The 21862-nt window shown below is 44.1% G+C and overlaps 1 pseudogene; it reads right to left on the bottom strand.

The window, feature by feature from the left end:
• Positions 1 to 180: 180 nt before the first annotated feature.
• On the bottom strand, positions 181 to 12077 carry LOC136537053 (guanine nucleotide-binding protein-like NSN1; annotated as a pseudogene).
• Positions 12078 to 21862: the final 9785 nt, after the last annotated feature.

The raw sequence follows: 21862 nt of genomic DNA, 5'->3' as shown, positions 1-21862 counted from the left end.
TAGATGATACCAGAATCAAATTTCTGAAGTAGATAAATTTCATGCTTGGTAACCTTTCTCGATAACGTATCATGAGTTCATGATAAATAAATGAAACCGATAGCGCATCATGATCGATGAATGCAACTTAAGAGCAGGTAAAAGTAGGTACTGGGACAGGTAAAACGCAAACCTTCTCTATAACGTTCTAAGCTTTCTATAAAAAGCCGGGTTTACCTCTGTCAAAAACAACCGCAGACCTTCTCAGAGTATCATCTTTCACTAAACAAGCAAACTAAGCACAAAACTTTGCAACCCCCAGTAGGCCGTTTCTGGCACTCGACATGATAATCATCTACTTTGTGCCATCAACTCATACACAAGGGCCCAAATGTTTCACGCATCATCGACACTGGTCATCGGTTCATTATCCTTGGCTCCGTCCCCATCTTCATCATCTTCCCGTGCGCCGTTGCTCTCACAGTCCTCACCAGCGGCCGCCGCGTCCTCCATCTGATAATCCACCTTGAAATCATAGTCCGCATCCATGTCGTTCAGCACGCTGAACTTGTTCGCCTTGCGTCGTTTCTTCTCTGCTTTCCTCCTGCGAGGGTCGAGTATGCCCTCGGCAGTGTACAACTTGTCGTTCTGTGTGCTAGCACTGGCTGCCTTGCTTCCTTCGCGACCATTCACGTCAGTTTCCTGGACGGGTTCACTCGGTTTCTTGCCATCCTGGTTAGTGCAAAACAAGAATCAAATAACAAGGCCGAGCACAATGTTCCTAATGCATTCATGTTTTGCTTGCAGCAAAGCATATTGGTATGAAATTCTTGCATATGAATTATTTAGTTCAAATAGAACCTACGGATGACTTATACAAAGTGTTTTCACCAGAAAGCAGGCACTACCCTTTTATCATGATGCCAGTTTCATTATGCTGTTTACAAGGATTATACATAGATGATCTTAAAAAAACTCATGTTGGTCAACAGATTTGAATGGAACCTCCTAACATAAGCGTATAGAGCTGAGCCCGAACCAGCGGCCATGAAAAACAATCTCAAAAAAAAAAAATGCTTTCAATGGATGCCATGCATCTGGCCATCACAAGGAACAAAACATAGAACTAATAGGTAACAAGATGGCACAAAATCTACAGTGGTTACCATGTTAAATCCACTTAATTCATGGGAAACCGCTAGCGTTAAGATTATTACCTCTAGCACCTCTTCATCAATCCCTGGTGGAGCATTAGGTGGAATCTCAATATGATGGAACTCCTCAATGGACTTCAAACCACCAATATATGAAGACTCAGCTTTGTAAATTTCATCAATATTAAATTCTTTCCCATCTTCTAATATAATCACTGCATCTGAGCCCTCCCCAGCATCTCTTTTAGGTGGCAGTGTAAAATATGGTATTTTACCTAAAAACAAGAGGATCAGGTCACTATTAACAAGAATTTACAAAGTTAATGACCAAAATTTTAAGACATACCTTCATGCTAGTCATGAAGCACAATTCTCGCAGCAGCTTCAACATCCACTACACCACCCTTTTTCAATTTCCCCCATATAGTTGCTACTTTCTGAAGGAAATCATCAACTGAACCGAAGCTTGGAACCTTGTACAGAGACAGCAACTTCTCATGTGGGCAAATACTTAGGATCTCCTTAACTAGAAACATCAAAAAGAGAGAGAAGCATAGAACATGTCAAGTATTCCACTTCTGGTCACATTATATAATAGCTTATTATCAAATGGTATAGTACCTAAAGAATAAAACAATAAGAAGGCTATATAACTAGAATAAATAAATAAAAAACTTCAAAAGAGCTAACAGAAATGACACAGAAACATGCAAACTAGCTTACCAGGAGTGACTGGATCTTCCATTTTCTCAACTCTTTTGCAGTTTCGAAGGGCTACAGACACACCACTGTTGGAAGATTTGAGCATAACAACACCGGGACAATCCAACAACTTCACCTTCTTGTCTAATTGAACTTCTTGCATTGATCTAGTAACCCCTGGAGTGGAACCGACATTAACCACTCGGGACCTCTTCAGGCTGTTGATCAGACTGCTCTTGCCAACATTAGGAAGTCCAACAATACCCACCGTAATTGCCAGTTTGAGCTGCAAGTCACAATAACAAAACTCAACAAAGGAAGAACAAAAAACACATACCTACAAGAGTAGTAAAAAAAGGGAATACTGAAGCATAAGAAGGTAATAACTGAAGACAGGAAACAGGGCTACATGTAAAACTGTCATGATAAGATACAGCACACAAGTAAAACAACTATTTGCATGAAGTCATTAGGTTCTGATACAAAATGTAGGAAGCTGCTCTCCCTTCAAAATCAAAAGGATTCTATTAATCATGTTCAATAAAAGGTAATATGCACATAAGCAAGGAAAAGGAAGTGAAGGTTCAATTATTATAATATAGTCAAGTAATGAAGCACACGGGATGCTGTAGAACAAGGATAAAACATTCTAATTTAGAATGCCCCAACAATAATCAACTTGAGAGACAGATGAGAGATGACCGAAGCTATATATGCATAAACCTTATATGAAAACGATAGGACTGTTACGTACCTTTGGGATCACCGAGTACAATCTCTCCAGAGGTGAAGGGGACAATATATAGAGAGCCTCATGGCTAAATATAGAGTGGGCCTATAGATAGAGCCTTAACCATACACTTAACACCCCCCTTCAAACTCAAGGTGGAAGTGGAGGATCTGAAGCATTGAGTTTGATCAAGTGAAGCCGATGCTGCTCCCGAGTTTGTGCTTTAGTGAAGAAGTCGGCCAATTGCAACTCTGAAGGCACATACTGGAGAGAAATAGTCTTCTGATGACAATGAGACCGAGTAAAGAAAGCATCCACACCAATATGCTTTGTGAGTTCATGCTTCACAGGATCATTAGCAATTTGTATGGCTCCTGTATTATCACATAGAAGAGCTGTGGCAACATCACAAGAGATGCCTAAATCAGCCAACAACCATCGAAGCCATACAATCTCTGCAGTAGTAGTGGCAAGGGCTCGAAGTTCAGCCTCTGTACTAGAGCGAGATACAACTGCTTGCTTCTTGGACTTCCATGCAATAGGAGAAGAGCCAAGAAGAATGCAATATCCAGTGATGGAACATCGATCTGTTGGGTCACTCGCCCAAGTGGAATCCGAGTAAGCATGAAGCTGAAGCAGACTATCATGCGCATAGAGTAAACTTTGAGATGATGTCCCCCGTAGGTAGTGTAGCACGCGAAGTAAATGTCCAAAATGAATAGAAGTTGGGGCACAAACAAATTGACTCAAAATATGGACTGCATGAGCAATATCCGGCCTAGTGACAGTGAGGTAAACAAGGCTGCCCACAATGTGTCGATATCGAGAGGGATCCTTAAGAGGTACCTCATCAGTGGGACGAAGCTGCAAGTGAAGATCCATGGGTGTGGCAGCAGTTCAACTATCAGTGATGCCTGAACGAGCAATAAGATCTGGTATGTACTTAGACTGAGAAAGATGATAGCCCTGAGTAGATTGCTTGACCTCAATGCCTAAGAAATAACTGAGAGGACCTAAATCAGACATCTGAAATTCAGCACTGAGTTGTTTCACATGGGAAATGTGATCCTTATCATCACCCGTAATCAGCATATCATCAACATAGAGAAGAAGCAACGTACGGCCACGTGATGACAAATGAACAAATAAAGCAGGATCATGATCACTAGCTGAAAAGACAGTAGCCCGTATCACGGAGACAAAACGCTCATGCCAAGCACGAGGAGCCTGTTTAAGGCCATATAAAGCACGGCGAAGACGACAGACATATCCTGGAGGAGCGACAACACCCGGGGGCGGTTGCATATAAACTTCTTCAGTCAAATCACCATGAAGAAAGGCATTCTTGACATCCATTTGAGATATGGGCCAAGAAGAAGCTGTTGCAACTGCAATTAATGTACGGACTGTCGTCATATGAGCAACAGGTGCAAAAGTCTCATCATAATCTAGACCCTGAGTTTGCTGAAAACCTCTGGCAACAAGACAGGCCTTATATCTCTCTATAGAGCCATCTGACTTGGTCTTCACTTTGAATACCCACTTAGATGTAATAGGTACTGTGTGCGATGGCAATGGAACAAGATCCCAAGTGTCTTGACGATCAAGGGCGGCAAGTTCCTCAGACATAGCTAGCTGCCATTCCAGAATTTGAGAAGCTTCCTGATAAGTGGATGGCTCATCAACAACAGCATGCAATTGGGGAAAACCGTACTTCTCTTCAGGATGAATGATACTGCGGTCTCGAAGATTATATCGTGGAGCAACCTGTAACTCATCAACATGTGAATCATCAATGTTATTATTAGAAGCATCAGCAGCGGGCTCATCTGGACTAGCCATGGTGGGAGAACTAGACGGAAGCTGGGAGGGACGACGGCTGTAGACACGTGTAATAGGTGGTTTCGAAAAAGAGTGAGATGGAGACGAGGATGTTGTAGGAGGTAAAGGTGGTGTGATGGAAATAGGAGGATCAGATGGTGCAGAGGCATCATCGGTGGATGAATTTGGAGGAAGGCTCAAAAAAGAGGTGGACTCTGTGGGAGAATATGAAGGGGTAGTGGAAGGGTTATAAAAGAAGGGGCGATCCTCATCAAAGGTAACATCACGAGAGATGCGTATGCGATGGGAAGAAGGGTCATAACATCGATAACCTTTATGCTCAGGACTATACCCTAGAAAAACACATTCAATAGATTGTGCAGTCAATTTTGTGCGCTCACGAGGTGCAAGCAGAACATAGCAAGTGCATCCAAAAACTCGAAGATGATCATAGCTAGGAGTACCAAAAAGTACTTCACCAGGACTGATCAGACAATTTGGATGAAGGTTGCCTATTGATGAGATAGACAGCAGTGGAAACAGCTTCTCCCCAAAAATGAGAAGGGACAAATGATGAAATCAAAAGTGTGCGAGCTGTCTCTATGAGATGGCGATGTTTTCGTTCAGCAATACCATTCTGAGCATGAGCACCTGGACAAGAGAGCTGTGCAAGTGTACCCTCAGACGATAGAAATTGGCAAAAGACAGCAGACAAGTACTCACCCCCAGAGTCTGAACGAAGAACTTTAATGGGAGCTGAAAATTGTGTGTGAACCATTCGAACAAAAGACTGATAAATGGAACACAATTGTGAACGATGTTTCATGAAATAAATCCATGTATAGCGAGAATAATCATCAATAAAAATGACATAGTATTTATGGCCACCTTTTGTAGCAAAAGGTGCAGGACCCCATACATCAGTATGAATAATATCAAAAGGTCTAGCAGAACGAGAAACACTAGAAGGGTAAGGAAGTTGTATTTGTTTGCCAAGCTTACAACCCTTACAATGAAAGCTAGACTCAATAGAGGTATGACCTAAACAACCTTTATTTATCATGGACGACAAACGAGACCCGGAAAGATGACCAAGGCGATGATGCCACTTGGCAAATGAAGAGGCTGAAGACGATGCAGCGGATGAGACATGAGCTGTAGATGGAACGGACGAAGGAAGACATAGAGTGTTCAAAACGTAGAGGCTAGAAGCACCTTTACGACGATGGCCAGTCCCAATCACTTTCCCGCTGCGACGGTCCTAAATAAAACAAGATGAGTCATCAAAACCAACAAAGCAATTCTGGTCGGTAATTTGACCAACCGACAGAAGATTCATAGACAACTGAGGTACAAAGGAAACATTGGGTACAGAAAAGTGATTATTGCAAAGTGAACCCTGATGAGTGATATGACAATATGTACCATCAACTGTCTGAACAGAAGCACCATCAGGGACCGGCTTGCAGGCAACCAGCTGGGACTGATCAGAGGTCACATGAAAAGAAGCGCCTGAATCAAGCACCCAAGCCGAGGGAGCACTAAGAGTCGAGGAAGTAGCCACTGAAACTAAGCCTCTAGGAGTGGAACCAGTACCACGACCACCATGAGCAGCACGCCGTGCACGATACTCAGCCAACTTCTTTGGATGGTGAGAAAAACAATTTTCTGAAAGATGACCAGTCCTGCCACAATGCTTACAAGGTTCGGCAGAGGTACTATTGGGTGCACTAGTCCTCCGAGAAGCTGCCAACACACCATGAGACACTGTAGAGGACAGGGACTTGAGACGAGTTTCTTCTGCAAGCAAATCTGACAAAGCATTTGCCATAGTGAGATCAGAAGAACTGTGAAGCAACCGTGTACGGATGGAATCATACTCAGCTCGAACTCCCATGACAAATCTGTAAGTGAAAAACTTTTCAATAAATTTATGTGCTGGACAAGAATCAGCTGAACATTCAGGTACCATGGAAGTCAATGATCCCATCAATCGATCAAAAGCAGAGTAGTACTCATCAATGGACATATCATTCTGCTCTATGACATGAGTTTGCTGCATAAGACTATGTAAAAGAGCCCCACTGTCCTGTACATAGCGCTGCTTTAGATTTTCCCATATGGCCTTAGCAGTTTTGAACTTAGATAGACTCATAATCAAGGATTGTTTAGTACTATTGACCATAGCAGCCATCACTTTGCCATCATTGATACCCCAATCCTTTACTACAGTAGCATTACTACCATCCTCCTTAGGCTTAGGGGCATTGTCAGTTAAATGATGTAGTAAACCATGACCCCTTAAAGCAGTTTCTACACAGAAGGCCCATTCAGGATAATTTGGACCCTCTAAAGTGATACGGATGACAATTCCGTTGAGTTGAGACTGAGACATGATGGAAACAACTGCTAACAGCTGACCAAGGAGGAGGGAGGCAACGATCTGTTACCACTGTGGTATAAGAAGCAGAGGACCCCCTCTATTTGCTGAACGTGCAAGACCTCCTCTGCTCTGCTCCCACAGGCGGGCAGAGCAGGGAAGTTGGAGACTGAAGAGGCGTGGAGCAGAGACGAGCGAAAGCAGATGACGATCAGGACCTCCTCTGCTCTGTTCCAACAACAGGCGGGTAGAACAGAGAAGACGGAGATTGAAGAGGTTGAAGAGGCGACGAGCGGAAGCAGCAGATGACGATCCCCGCAACGGAGACGAGTCGCGAGCGACGTGCCCCGCGACGGATGATTCGCGATGCAACGCGACGAGTCGCGAGCCAAGTCGCGGGCGGGCGATGAGACGGCAACGGGCCGTCGGGCGAAGGGGCACGGCGACGGGCCGCGCGAAGACGCGCGATGAGACGGCGACGGGCTGTCCACGCAGGAAGTCGGGCGACGAGAGGGCACAACGACGGGCCGTGCGAAGAAGAGAGGATCCCAAGGGGAAAAAAATGGATCGTGGATCAGACTAATCTAATCCTAACCCTAATCCCATAGCTCTGGTACCATGTTACGTACCTTTGGGATCACCGAGTACAATCTCTCCAGAGGTGAAGGGGACAATATATAGAGAGCCTCATGGCTAAATATAGAGTGGGCCTATAGATGGGCCTATAGATAGAGCCTTAACCATACACTTAACAAGGACCATTTACCTCATGGCTTCTGGAATAATTCTTGAGCAATCTGATTAGATTCTCTGCACCAAGACAATCACTGCTTTGTGGGATGTTACTTGTTTTATCAAGTTTTGAAGATTTCCATCCCAGCTTGGTCCTCTGCTCTTGGGTAAAAAGGGCGCACCCAGTGCAGAGAGCCCCCGCTCTGTACGGGGTCTGGGAAAGGGTGTTAGTGGCAAGCCTTACCCTCGCCTGTGCAATGCGAGGAGACCACGACTCGAACCCGAGACCTTCCGGTCACAGGCGGTAAGACTCTACCGCTTGCACCAAGCCTGCCCTTCGTCCTTTGCTCTTGGGTATTGCACTTAAATGCAATTGTTAGCATTTCTTCTCTTAGATATGTAAGCCACTTCTCTACCGCCTCCTTGGGAACAAGATCTATAATTCAAGAATCAGAAGTTGAAATTTAGGATGGCATAACCACCACAGAGTAAACTTTAAACATAACAAAACACTGCACAATACCTATCTTGTTGAGAAGCAGTACAATCCGTTTACTTGGATCAGCCTTCCTAACCATCTTTTCCATGTCAATGCAACGGGTGCCCAGCGGATCCCTAGCATCAAGAACCTCAAGAATCACATCGGAAGCTTCAATTACTTTAACAAGCTCCTTGTAGAAAGACCTCTCAGAATGATCTGGGACACATTTAACATCTTTGGTCAATAATGTAACTGCATGCAGTAGGGCAATTAAACCACAAGTGGGGGATAAGAAACTTACCGTTGCCCTTTGCCACTGCTGAAGGAGCATTATCCTTTGCTGCATCCTTTGCTGCAAACTCACTGCCCTGCACGGAAGCTGCAGATGCCAAATTAGCAATGTCCTCATCCTCAAGCAATCCTAGCTTCCTCTTCTGAGCCTGAAAAAGGTAGTGTCTCATTGTTTAACCATCACAACGAAAGCGATATAGATGTATCTATAAAACTAGACGAAGAACATAAATAGATGTTAAGGAACACATAATTCATCTGCCTAACCTAACTAAGGGTGACAATATTAATCACTGCTTGGTCCAGTCTATGTGAAATTTCATGATCCTGACAGAGTGAGCCTAAAATGTGAAGTGAAAAGACCCAAATAAAGGATGAGCATCCATCTTGTCTGAGATCAATGACCAGAATTTCACAAGAGAACACAATTATACATACAGCAATATTGGTTCAAACAAGCCTTAGGTTGTAATAAGGGACAACAAAGGTTGGGACAAAAACTATAATGGCAGATACTAAAGATAGCAAGCCATCAACCAGATGGCAACTACTAAGTACTAACTAGGCTTGCAAATGGTTTGGGCCACGCCGCCAACCCGTTGGGCTGGCACCCGCCACTAACCTGCTGAAGCCCGCAAGCTAACCCACTTAAATGGAGCGGACTGATATGGGCAACCAGCATAGTCCAGCAGCGCCACACATCCTGCATCTCCCAATCCACCACCGCCGCCCTCCCGCTCTGAGTCCGCCTCCAAGCAGAGTTGGCAACTCTAGTGTCAGCCTCGTAGCTTGCCACCACCACCGCCTTCTCTCCTTCTCCTGGCGCCGGCTCTTCCGCCTTCGGCCTTGTTCTCTCCATTGTGACTTGTGAGCCTCCCTGAGCTACAGTTGCTGAAGAATGCCTTCTCAGCTTCCTTTCCCAATCCACCAGCAAGTTCAATCATGTCCACTCAAGTGGCAAGTAGCTCTCAATTATTAGCAATCAGTAACAGTTTGAGCAAACAAACAGAATCTTGAAGCTAATGTTACTCACTAAGAATGCAAATATTGTCAACTCAATTGACTAGGCTGAGTGCTCATGTGTCTACTTATCTGTTTAATTATGAGTTTGTTTATATTTACAACTACCCCATTAGAGGAGTAGAGGAAGTTGCGTTAAAAAAAGAGAGTAGATGAAGCAAGATCAGGCACGTCTTACTCCATTGGCAGCCACTGAAGAAAAGAGCCTTTTTTCCATCTCATCATCCCCATTGGCACATCCAAATCAAATTCATTTGACTATTAGCATTGTAGCATGGCTTACTCCATTGGAGAGAACCTGGCATGGACTCTGCTCTACATGGATGACCGGGCTCAATCCAAATAAATGTATGTTCTGCTTCAATTAGCTTACAATTAGTATCCCCTCTTCTTCTTAACTTTCAGTTAGAGTATGGCTTTAATGACACATAAAGCGGTCCTTCCTTCACTCCATGGCTTTCATTCAGGCATTCATACTGACCATGACTAGATTGTGTCAAGACAGATGATCAACAATGACCACTTTATTAGAGCGAGAGGGTGTTAGTTTGTTCAATAATAGCCTAGCGCATAACTTTTTTTTTCAATCTGCACCAAACCTGTAATTTGTGATGAATGTGGAATGTGTTAATCAACTACTGAAAAACAGCTAGTTTATTTTCCATTGAAATATAGTAAAATACGTTGTCATTCCAGAATTTCTGAATTTATTTTAACAATTTATGTCTAACTTTGAACTCTGAACATCACAGCGCACACCGCCCCATTTGCATTCCTGATGGTAACTATGTATACACTACCAATATAGGGAAGCATCTAAGAAAGTTAATTTCACAATGAAAACTGAATGGACAGGAAGGTAGGGGTTGCAATTAAACGGAATGAAGGTGGATTCGTACACTAAGACCGAAAAACTATTTGCTCTGGACAGAGACTAACAGCAGGCATAGAACCAGCGGTAGTAGTGGGTGGGAGGGTCAGGGTAGTGCAGGGCACGGCAGACATGGCATACCCTCTCCTTGCGAGCCTCCTTCTTGAGCTCGAGCTCCTGGAGCGCCTGCGCGCGTCGGGACTCGAGCGCATTGAGTTCCTGCTCCTTGAAGGGCCACTCGTTGGGGATCCCGGGGTCCTTCTCGACCTTCTTCCGCTGGCCGCCGGTTTTGCTCTCCTTCTTGGCCTCCTTGCGCTTCTTGCGGTGGTGCTCCTTCACCTTGAGCAGCACCTTGTGCTTCTGCCGCAGCGTGACGCTCTTGCTCTTGCTCCTCTTCACCATCTTGCCGACGCTTGTCAAGGTGGAGGAGAGGGGAGGAAGGAGGAGCCGGCGGCACTGAGGTGTCGCGACACAGACTTCGGGCGGCCCTGTTTGGAACAACTTATTTCAACCACGCCTTTTTGAAAGGCTAGACTAGATTCAGCTTCCACAAAAATCATGGGGATAAAAATCTTACTGTCTGATATGCCGATTCTTTGAGAGGACGACAAGGAGGAGGATCCTACTCCGGTCCGGCGGAGGGGAGGCGGAGCGGGAGAGGCGGCGACGAAGCGAAGGGGAGGAGGGAGGGAGAGGAGAGCGGGCAGGAGGCGGCGCCCGACCTCGCGGCTGCGAAGAGCGGCAATCAGGCCATGTACAATGCTCGGCACTTATGGGCCGTTATAGGTTGCTGGGCCGTTTTTCTGCCAACGTTGAATCCGAGTCGCCTTTCAAAAAAAAATCCGAGTTGGGCGCTTGAGAATGGACGCGACGCGACTCTCCGCGAATCAGCGCAGCCTGGAGCCCGGGACTGGCTCTTGGGCGACCCCGAGCAGACGGGTGCGCTTCACTGCCGCACCACCAACGCTCCAGTGCTCCACATGCGGGCTACCGCCGTTTCAGGGCACGTTTGGATGAGTTTAAGATTCTTAAAAATCAATTTTTGCCTTTAATCTCTAAAATTTGTATTCTGAGTAAAAATTGGTGGAGGTGTTTAGATCCCTCAGTTTTTAAAAATCCGGCTTCATTTATTGCTCATGGGGTCATAAGAAACTGGTAAAAGCTGGGTACCAACACCTTCCTGGTTTTTTTAGAATCCGGCAAAAACTGGCCTATTTGAAGCTCACCTAGTTTCAAAAACTAAATTCTTAAAAACGGGCAAAAATTGGAGAGGTCCAAATAGGGCCTTAAGCGCCTCTAAAATATATTTTCAGTTGTAGATTAAGCTTTTTTAAGACGTTAATTGACATGATATTTTCTATGAAATGCTATAGTGAGAACGTTCGATCCTCCGGACGCTCCCGTTCGTAGGCCACAACACTAACCCAATGGTCCAATAGTCGTAGTCCCTCGTCCACAAGTCCCTAACCGTAGCATGTTGTCTTCATTCTTTAGAAAAAAACACCACAGTTCGAGCGAACGCGCTCCGCCGCGTCGCCCCGGCGTTCTCCACGGTGGCTGAGGGCCTGACGGCTTTCATCTCCACCATGCCCGAGCGTGGCTGCCCACCTTGATCCCTCTCCATCATGCCTCCCGGTTGACCGCCTTCCAACCTCTCCACCGCGCCTCCGGCCTACCGCAGCCTTCTCTAGCTCGTCGGCCGCCTTCTCCACCGGAGCAGCGACAGCTCGCGTTGAACCAACCACGGCCTTCTCCACCAGAGCGGCGACAGCTCGGGCCAGCACAAGAGTGGGAGCGCCACCATCTAGCGCCGCGCAGATCCACCTCATCCGTCGTGGAAGGGGAAGCAGTCCACCTCGCATCATCGGCAGGAAGGGGATTCTAGCGCCACCATAGTTCCCCACCAGGTAGATCATGGCCACGCAGTGATGCTATGTTCCAAGTGTTTCTGGACGTTTTTTTAGACATGTTTTGCAAGCTTATGTTTCAAGTATTTCAGTTATTTTCAGATTTATGTTCAATTGTTTTATGCAGATGTTTCAAAAGTAGATCGAGATGTTGTTTATGTTGCAATGGTTGTACACGTATGTTGCAAACATCTATCCCCAATCTTTCATCCGTTTTTTGTACACGTATGTTGCAAGTGTTTCAAACGTATGTCTTAAGTGTTTCATCTGTCTTCTTTTGTATGTTGCAAGTGTTTTTTTCTGGATATTTCAAAAGTAGATCGGGATGTTGCACATGTTACAATGGTTTCAATTGTATGTCCCAAATGTTTTATCTGTTTTAGACATATGTTGCAAAGTTTTTATCTGGATGTTGTAAAAATATATCAGGTATTTGAATGTTGTAGTGGGACCCACCTGCACAACCACTTCTTGCAGCTGCTGGGCCCACATGCATGCGTGTGGGAGCGGAGGGGCACGAGCGGTAGGCATGGGAAATGAGAGCGGGCGCAGATCGAGACGTGGCCCCACGTGGACGCGCATGCGTAGGAAACGGAGCGACATGGCCCCCACGTGAAGCAGACGTAGGCGTGCGGGCGGTCACACGAGCAAGCGTAGCTGGCGTGAGTGTCCGGACGCTAGTGCTCGGATCGGACGTCCGGGCGCTAACAGTTCCCCTCTCTTTAAGGCACCTGGCGGCGTGTCAAGGAGAGAGAGAGTTAGGGTTTGTACATGTGAAAGGTCCTAATATGGCTAGAGCGGGGTGAATAACCTATTTAAAAATCTACAAACCAACTAGAGCAATTTGATTAGTATAACAAATAGCGTAATACAAACTTGCTGTAGCTCTATAAGGATTGCAAGCCACCTATCCAACAATTCTAGTTACTATGATCACTAGACACTCAATTTGCTAAGTCACTACTCACTAAGAGCTCTCACATTTGCTACACTAAAGAGCTCCACTAGATGAACACAAAACAACAAAGCAAGCTCTCAATTCTAACTACACTAAAGAGCTTGCTACAACTAGTTTGCACGAATATAAATGAGTGAGTAGGATGATTATACCATTGTGTAGAGGAGTGAACCAATCACAAGATGAACACTAAATCAATCACTGGGAGAATACCAAAGGGCAAGAGACAACCAATTTTCTCCTAAGGTTCATGTGCTTACCAACACGCTATGTCCCCATTGTGTCGACCAATATTTGTTGGTTCGGTGGCTAAGAGGTATTGCACGAACCTCCTCCACACAATCGGACACCACAAGAACCTACCCACAAGTGAGGTAACTTAATAACACAAGCAATCCACTAGGGTTACCTTTCGACGCTCCACTGGGGAAGGCACAAGTCCCCTCACAATCATCGGAGATGGCCACGAACAATCACCAACTCATGCCAATCCTCCTTCGCTGCTCCAAGCCATCTAGGTGGTGGCAACCACCAAGAGCAACAAGCGAATCCTGCAGCGAAACACAAACATCAAGTGCCTCTAGATGCAAACACTCAAGCAATGCACTTGGATTCTCTCTCAATCTCACAAAGATGATGAATCAATGATGGAGATGAGTGGGAGGGCTTTGGCTAAGCTCACAAGGTTGCTATGTCAATGCAAATGGCTAAGAGAGTGAGCTAGAGCCAGCCAAATGGTATTTATAGACACTCCCTGTAATAGAACCGACCAATTATACGAAATTAAGTAAGAAAATCATCCACCAGGGCAGACGATTTAGCAAACTTAAGCCCATATAACCCGGTAGTCTGTGAAATCATGAAGGATTTCAAACCAACTCACATCCCAGCCAAGATCGTAATAAGTTTAGCGGTCACCATCACATATTACATAAAAGTTCGCATCGCAGATACATCAGAGTTTAAACATAGTTATTACAAAACGAGTTCAAATAGAAGTAGCGGAAGCCATTTGTTCAAAACCACATACACTCACACGGAGTTCAAATACAGTGCCAGCTAATGATCATCTCCAACAAAAGCATCCGACGAGATGTAAGGAATGACCATGCCCCTGGTCCTAAGCATCACCCATCACAGGATAAAGGCAGTTGATACAGTTGCCGTAATACATCTGCCCATCTGCAACAAGTGGGAATAAAACCCTGAGTACGAGAAGGTACTCAGCTAGACTTACCCGACATAACCGAAAATAAAGTGACACCAAGGATTATGAAGGGCTTTATAGTAGGGTAGTTGATTCATTTGCAAAAAGAAGCATTTTTAGCATTTCAAGAATCTTTCTAAAAGCATTATTGTCAAGTTAATTATTTATAACCTGTCGACTAGATTTGCACCTATACTAGAGCAAATATGTGATTAAGCAGATAATGATAACCAATGATCATTAACAACTTCCATATTGTCATATCCATTATAACTGTCCAAGTGTTCCATCAACATTACTATGATGAAGTAACTCAAGTCAAGTGCTCACTATCCAGGAGCGATGGCGATTCGAATCGATTCCTAACCAGCTGGTGATTTATTCCTTACACAAACCTTACTCACCCGCTAAAGTGAGGTATTGGTCACCGAGTCAACTATCTAAGAATCTCGAGTTTGCTAGGAACCACATGTACCCGGGGGCCGACCGACTGCACTTTGGTCTTATCATCTCGCCCCCGTGTCCTATCACACCTGCTCCGGTACAGTGCGCTGCGGGTAATCTACTCGGCCTGAATAATCTCTCAGCTTCGTGGTCGAAAGGTACTTTATTCGGCTAGCTAAATGTAAGGCATGCGTTCAACATGACTCGAGGCCCAACAATGGTCGGTCCTTAATCGACATAGATGGAAAGCACTACAGCCCAAAACTCTGCAAGTCTCTGTCCGGTCTCAACTTCATTTAACACTTAGTTATACCATGACTACATAGTTATCCAAGTAGATCCAGGTAACCACCTATAGCTCGCAAGTGACAGGAAATCACCCGACTTCTACCAGTCTAAGCCAGCTAAGCATTGACTCGATTGCGGATACCAGGGTAATAAGGATATGGTATAACAAAGGTAGACAAGGTATAATGCAGCAACGGTTGCAAACAACTCCTGAACGTAATGCATCAATTAAAGTAAAGTATTTAATTAATAATTGCAAACCGGGGAGAAAATGCTCTGGGGCTTGCCTCTCTCGAAGGAGCTCGGGCGGTGATCGGGGCACTCCGGAAGTTCCTCAACGTTCTCCTCATCGGCTTCGGTCACTTCCTGCGGCTGCACCTTGGGCTCCTCGAGTATGATGACTGGGTTCTCAGTTTGTGATCCTGTATGATGCATGTGCGTAAGTGCTTATGCAATCGATGCATTGGATGAGATGAATACAATGGATATGCTTGAATGCAAGGTAGTCAACATCATCCAAGAACATATACTATAAGCACATGTCATCTACTGCATTCTCTTCTACTACTAATATGCTAAGTCAACACATCTCATTGAATGCTTCAAAGATACACCAAAGCTTCACTAATTCCTTAATCACACATAAAGCAATGCTTGATTAAACCCTAATTAATAATAGGTTTGAATAGCAACATCTATTTTTCTTACTTAGAAAAATCTTAGAAAATTACCATAGCACAGTACTACCCTAAGTAGTCTACCCTCAGATTTTTATGGTATTTGAATGAGTGGATTAGCCTACACAAAAATAACAAGCTATGGCATGATTATGAACATAAAAATACTTTGTACTGTGAAAAGTGTCAAACACTAGATGAAATATTTTTCCTATGTTCTACACAACAAATAATCACTGTATAAAAATTATCACATGCATGTTTTATACAAATTTTGCTCTCTAGCAAAAATAACAAAAATCAGCCATTAAAGGCACTTGAACTACACCTCATAATTTTTCTACAGTACATGCATGACACATATTTTTCCTAGGAAGTACATTACACAAGAAGAGTAACAAACTTGGAATCATATTTTTCTGATACATATAGGATTTACTAACCATTTTATAAGATATCCGCAATATCAAGAATTAATTAAAGCTCTACAGAAAAGTATCTCAAAAATGACATGCGATATTTTTATCATGTAGATCTGGTGACAAGGAACCTAGCAAAATTTGTTTCAACAAATTTGGAGCCAAAATGAGTACACAAACATTTTCCAAAGCATTTAACAGAAATCTGAAAAATCATTTTTGAAATCCTTTTAAACTTCAGCTGACAAAATTGTTGGGTGCACTCGGTGCTGTGCACCCAGAGGGGCTGCCAGGCAGGACCCCACGGGTCAACCGGTCCCACTGGCCAGCCACCCAGAGCCCTCACCAGCCACTGCGGCTGGGCCCTGCGGGCTAGCGACCCGAGAGCAGGGGAGGGGCTCCGCCGGCCGGTGCTCACCGGCGGCGAGCCCTTCCGGTGGCGCGGGTGGTGCCAGCGTGCACGCCATGCCGAGCCGCACCAACTGGGATGGTGGAGGTGGCCCGGCGGTGTGACGAACCACATGGCCATGGCAGCGCGCTCGCCGGAGAGGAAGGAGGCGACCAAGCTCGGTCCTTACCTCGACGACGGCGGCCGCAAGCGAGCGCAAGCGAGGCAGGGAGGCTAGACGGAGCTGCTGGCAGCGGGAATCAAGGAATGGAGGCATGGGAGGGGGTATGTCACCGGAGAGGCGTGGTGCGCGGTGGCGGAGCTCGTGGCGCGCGCGGGAGCTACTGCCGCTACGGTCGCTGCTGCTGAGTGAATGAGGGAGGGGAGTGGAGAGCGCAGCGCTGTGGGCAGAAGAAGGCGTGCGCGTGGAGGGCGAGGCAGGCCATGGCTACCACGTGGTGGGCATCGCCAGCGCATGGTCGCCACGCGGCGGTCGCGCTCTGGCGTGGTCGGGACGCGACGCGCGGGAACGGCGCGGCGCAGCGCAGCGCAGGCTAGACGCGGCGCGGGGCAGGCCAGACGCGGAGCTAGGCTGGGCCGAACGCGGGGCACGCGAGCGGTGGGCGCGGCGGCAAGCTGGGCCGGCTTCGGTCGTGGGCCAAGAAAGGAGGCGACGGCCCGCGAAAGGAGAAAACATTTTTCTCAATTTCTATTTTTAAGAAATTTTCAAATACCAGTTTTCAAATATCATTTTGAGCAAGAAAATGACTTCTTTTGAAAATGGCCCAAAAATAAAAGTGGCTTAGAATTTAATCTTCTACAACTTTGCTTTTATGACCAAAGTCCAATTCTTGCTAGATTTTGAAGTATAAAATTAAAGTCAATTTTAACTCAAAACCCTAATTTTGGAGAATTATTTTTAAAGCAAATTTTGGCAATAATTTCAATACAAACTTTGCTCCAAAAATTGCGCTAAATAATTCTAGATGATTTACAATTATAGCCAAACATGTTTTACTAACCTAGCAAGCATAATTTGGGCAAAAACAACTCCAAACAAGTGTATGCAACATTCATGTTTTGCGAGCATGTTTCATATGTTTCGATGCAGGGTTTCAGTTATTATTTACATGATTAGGCATGTATGATTAGGATGCTTGATGATGCATAATATGCATGATTTGTAGTACCTAAATGCTGGCATAACACCAGGGTGTTACACTCCCAATCAATAGAGTTGTTGGCTCAATTATTGGGCTGACTGCACATCGACCGGACGCGCAGGTCGTGTGCACGGGATGCACCGGTCATGTATACTAGACGTGTCCGATCGCCATACCGGACGTGTCCAGTAGCTACCTGACCGCCATGTGTCCCATTTTAAATAAACTAGCCATTGCTACCATGAGTCCCATGCGACTGGATGCACCATTTAGAAATGACCAGACGCTGAGCCGCAGCGTTCGGTCGAGTCCAGAGAGCACCCAGGGCCGACCAGACGCGCTATTTAGAAATGACCAAACACTGAGCCACAGTATCCGGTCGAGTCCAAAGAGAACCCAAGGCTGACCAGACACATCCAGTCACATGGACCGGACGCAGGAGACTCAGCGTCTGGTCGAGTCTAGAGAGCTCCCGGAGCCGCTCTAGGCCAACTGAATTGTCCGGTCACTCCGGACCAGATGCTCCTAGCGTCTGATCAACTATTATACTAAACATCGACTTTGCTGATTCACACTGGATGTGTCCAGTGTAGCGACCGAATGTGTCCGGTCACTGTCTTCATTTCAGTACCGAGCCACATACTGGACGTGTCTGGACACCATACCGGACGCGTCCGGTCACTCTATGAACAGCACGACTTTCTCCTTTTCAACTCTATCTTCTTCACCCTTGCTCAAATATGCCAACCACCAAGTGTATCACCTTGTGCACATGTGTTAGCATATTTTTATAAATATTTTTAAGGGTGTTAGCACTCCACTAGATCCTAAATGCATGTGCAATGAGTTAGAGCATCTAGTGGCACTTTGATAACTGCATTTCGATATGAGTTTCACCCCTCTTAATAGTACAACTATCGAACCTAAATGTGATCACGCTCGCTAAGTGTCTTGATCACCAAAATAAAATGGCTCCTACCACTTATATCTTTGCCTTGAGCCTTTTATTTTCCTTTATCCTTTTCCAAGTCCAAACATGTGATCATCATCATGGCATCACCATTATCATGTTATGATCTTCATTTGTTTCACCACTTGGAATGTGCCACCTATCTCATAATCACTTTGATAAACTAGGTTAGCACTTAGGGTTTCATCAATTCATCAAAATCAAACTAGAGCTTTCAATCTCTCCCTTTTTAGTAATTGATGACAACCCTTACACAAAGATATGAATTGAGATTTAATTGAATCAACGTTGCTTTCCCAAGCATCTTTACCATGTGTAAAAGGATATAGACAAGTTTCATTAACCCTATATGGTAGTAATTGCTCCCTCTACATATGTGCTAAGAATTTAGATTAAAGCTTGCACATATGCTTAGATAGGAAATATAGGAGACAATGTCTACCAAATGATGCTAAGATATAAGAGATGGACCTTTAAAGCGTGATACCAATCGGAGTGCACCAATATACCATCCTTAGCACCATTAGTAACTAGACATACACAAAAACTAGAATACCCTGTGAAATCAACATTAGAAGTAAAGGTCTAGTTTTCATAATGTGAGCATGAGTCTAGTTACTTAACCTATGCATGCTAGTTTTTCATTTCATCATTCAAACCTACAACTAGCATACACCACACAAGCATGGATATTGAAATTTAAAACTTGTGCCATGCAAGCAAATATATGAAATGCACATTTGAATGCAACATACAAGTTTATGAGGTTGCTCCCCCTACTTGTGTGCAATTTTGATTGATCCCCTTACAATATCATTTCATTTGTTTGCTTCTCCTATCTTACTATCTTTGTGAATTTCTCTCCTCCTTTGTTAACAATTAGCACAAAAAGGTGAGCTCAAATTTTAGATAGGTTGGGGTGAAACCATGTGAAGTGAGGATCATTTTTCTAATTTGGTTCAATCTAGATCACTTGCAAAAGATATTTAACTCAGTTTGATCCAAGGACAAGCTTCTTCACACCTCCAAATAAGGGTTATCTTGTACCATATTGAGTTAAACACTTATAGCTTATTTTCTAGATCAAACACTAGGTTTACAACCCCACAAATATGTCATTTGCTACAACTAGATCATTTCAAGCATACAAGCAATAGTGGTACCATACAAGTATCAAATTCATTTGATTTTCATGAATGAGCCTATTCAAATGTGAAATATGTCTAGATCCACTAAACATGTCCTTAGCAAGGTTGTATTCCATGCCAATCAACTTTTACCTTGGATTGCTCGAAGGAGAGGCATGCCATATAAGTGGGGGTGCATCAACACATATTGGAGAAGTCAAGTATGTTCAATTCATTTCTTAGCTTGCAAAACCTCTTATCATCAAGTGGCTTGGTGAAGATATTAGCAAGTTGATCTTCGGTGCCCACACTCTCAATGCAAATTTCCTCTTTTTGTTGGTGACCTCTTATGAAATGGTGGCGGACATCAATGTGCTTTGTTCTTGCACGTTGAACCGGATTGTTGGTTAACTTAATTGCACTCTCATTGTCACATAGCAATGTCACTTTCTTGAACTTGATTCCAAAGTCACTCAAAGTAGCATTTATCTAAAGTAATTGAGCACAACAACTACCGGCCGAAATGTACTCCGCTTCGGTGGTTGAAAGTGCTACACTATTTTGCTTCTTTGATGACCAAGACACAAGTGATCTTCTCAATAGTTGACATGTGTCCGATGTGCTCTTTCTCTCAACTTTGCATCCCACATAATCGGAGTCCGAATATCTAATCAACTCAAATCTTGCTCCTTTAGGATACCACAATCCAACATTTTGTGTATGCTTCAAGTACCTCAATATTCTCTTTGTTGCCTTCAAATGACTTTCTCTTGGTGAGGTTTGAAATCTAGCACACATGCATACACTAAACATCACATCCGGCCTTGATACGGTCACATAGAGTAGGCTTCCAATCATAGACCGATACATCTTTTGATCCACCATGTTGCCACTAGCATCACTATCCAAGCTTCCATTTGTCCCTATTAGTATACTAATAGCTTTAGCATCATCCATTCCAAACTTCTTGAGCATGTCCTTGATATACTTGCCTTGACTCACAAATGTGCCATTCTTCATTTGCTTGATTTGAAGACCAAGGAAGTAACTAAGCTCTCCAATCATGGATATCTCAAACTCACTTACCATCTTGCCAAGCTCCTCACAAAAATCTTGATTTATTGACCCAAATATGATATCATCAACATATATTTGCATTACAAACAAGTCATTTCCAAGCTTCTTGGTGAAGAGAGTGGTGTCAACCTTTCAACATCCTTCAAAGCCTCATCTATATCTTGAGATATCACCAATGATAGTATTCAATGGATGATCTCTTACAACATTGGTTGGTTGAAGCACTTGCACTTGATTGATTGCATTTGATTAATCACTTAGTTGAGATGATGAACTAGCCACTTGTCGTTGATCTTGCACTTTGTTATCACTAGTACTTGCTTGAACTTGATCATGAGAACCACTAGCTTGCACATTTGAGTTAGAGAGCACTGGATTTTTGTCATCTTCAACATCAATCACCTCTCTAGGTCTTATATCACCAATGTCCATATTCTTCATTACATTGACTAATTGAGTGCCTTTCACATCATCTAGATTCTTATCTTCCTCTTGGGAACTATTTGTTTCATCAAACTCCACATCATGAACCTCCTCAAGAGTACCACTAGCTAAATTCTAAACTCTATATGCCTTGCTAGTTGTGGAGTAACCAAGCAAAAACATTCATTAGATTTCTTTTCAAACTTGCTCAATCTAGTGTCTTTCTTCAATATGTAGCATTTATAACAAAAAACCTAAAAGTATGCTATGTTGGGCTTTTTTCTATTCAACAGCTCATAAGGTGTCTTCTCCATCATGGGGGTGACAATAGAGTCGGTTGCTATAGTAGTAAGTTATGTTGATTGCTTCGGCCCAAATTGAATGACTTATATTGTACTCACTCAACATTGATCTTGCTATGTCAATGAGTGTTCTATTTTTCCTCTTGATAAGACCATTTGATTGTGGAGTATACTTGGTCGAGAATTGATGTCTAATTCCAAATTCATCACATAACTTATCAATTCTAGTGTTCTTGAATTTACTACCATTGTCACTTCTAACTCTCTTGATGGTTGTTTCAAACTCATTATGAATGCCCTTGACAAATGATTTAAATGTTGTAAACACATCACTTTTGTCTATAAGAAAGA

The sequence above is a fragment of the Miscanthus floridulus genome, chromosome 2 (assembly GCF_019320115.1).
Source record: "Miscanthus floridulus cultivar M001 chromosome 2, ASM1932011v1, whole genome shotgun sequence".
NCBI classification, from domain to species: Eukaryota; Viridiplantae; Streptophyta; class Magnoliopsida; order Poales; family Poaceae; genus Miscanthus; species Miscanthus floridulus.
Note: the sequence above shows the minus strand (reverse complement) of the source record. Positions and strands in the feature narration are given on the sequence as shown.